The sequence below is a fragment of the Acomys minous genome (assembly GCF_964271855.1).
Source record: "Acomys minous genome assembly, chromosome: 11".
NCBI lineage: Eukaryota > Metazoa > Chordata > Mammalia > Rodentia > Muridae > Acomys > Acomys minous.
Genome location: NC_140492.1, coordinates 70,400,362 through 70,401,710, shown reverse-complemented (window position 1 = coordinate 70,401,710; position 1,349 = coordinate 70,400,362). Strand labels below are relative to the sequence as shown.

At 52.8% G+C, this 1,349-nt stretch overlaps 1 pseudogene across 1 annotated transcript; it reads right to left on the bottom strand.

The window, feature by feature from the left end:
• Positions 1-1,016, bottom strand: LOC311609007 (E3 ubiquitin-protein ligase RNF167-like; annotated as a pseudogene). Its single transcript has one exon. The product of its transcript is annotated as an E3 ubiquitin-protein ligase RNF167-like (transcript).
• Positions 1,017-1,349: the final 333 nt, after the last annotated feature.

The following is a 1,349-nucleotide window of genomic DNA, read 5'->3' as shown; positions in this document are numbered from 1 at the left end:
TTTTTCCAAGGCCAATATGTTCAAAAAACTATTTTATTAACCCAAGAAGTGAAGACCATGTCCTTATGGCTCTCAGCCCCTTCAATGACAATGGCAATGTCCCCTATCCTTCAGCTTATTAGATGGAGAAAGAGTTTGTGCAAATAAGTCAACAGAGGTGCCAGATTTAGGAGAATCAGGCCAGGGCGGCAGATTAAGGAGAGGGTGGAGGCTCTGTGGAGGGGCTAGGAAAGACTCGGGGAGCTGGGGCTAGGGATGCAAAGGAGGCTGGACCCCAAGAGTGGGGTGCATTCTGAAGCGGGCTGGTCCCTTGGCTCCTCTTTATCACCTTCCTCGTGCCTTTGCATTTCTTCCTCCTGTTTCTCATCCCCAGGACCCCGATGGACAATCTGTTTGCAGATAGGGCAGATCTTCCGGGTCCGAGGGAGCCAGGGGTTCGCACAGAAACTGTGATAAGCGTGTGCCAACGGAGGTACTCTTAGCTTGCCCTCGTGCTCATATTCATCCAGACGGACTGCATAGACATCATGGTGATCTTTTTGATAGCATAGGAATCTGTTTCAGTTGCTCTTTGGTTAAGTCGATTCCGCTGGAGCTGTGTCCGGTGCTGGATACAACGAACTGCTCCCACGGCCAAAACCAGCAGTCCTGAGGCTATTGTCTGGAACCAGAAGCACCCAAGCCCTCTTCTCATAGACAAAAAGGGCTCTGAGGTACTCTGTGCCTCTCTCTCCAAGAAATACCGATAAGACTGAAATCTGCCGCTGTTCCGCACCATGGTCAGAAGTTCACACTGTGCACCACACCTGCACCATACCTGGCTCTAAGCATTTAGGACCCTGAGGTCAAAGCCGCAATGCACTAAAGACTGACCCACTGACTGGGGCTGCGGGTGGTCCGGCAATGGGACTGCAGGCATTTTCTGGGTGGTCCTCCACAAGGCACCCTTGGAGCCCTTCTTCACGCAGGGCGGCCCCAAATAGAGCTGGGAGATCTGCAAAGTCCATGCTGCCATTGTGTTCTGGGGCTCCTCCGATAGCGGCTGCTAGCGCCACATCACAGCAGCCACTGCAGGAAGCAGGAAGGGAAGGCTGTAGGGTGCATGGCAGCGGGTGGGGTAAGGTTGAGGTGTTCAGCTTCTGAGCTCGGGTCCCTCTCTGCCTGTCCTTTAGGATCTCAGGGGTCCAACCACTCTCAGGTCCAACTTCTCAGCTACATGGGGACGTTAGGGACTCCGGGAAGGAACTCCGACTCGGGAAGTGAGATTTCAAACCAGCTTAGTGGAGCTGGGAGGGAGACAATGTATCTTTCTCTGGAACAGAAATAAAACACAACAGACATGAAAGCAA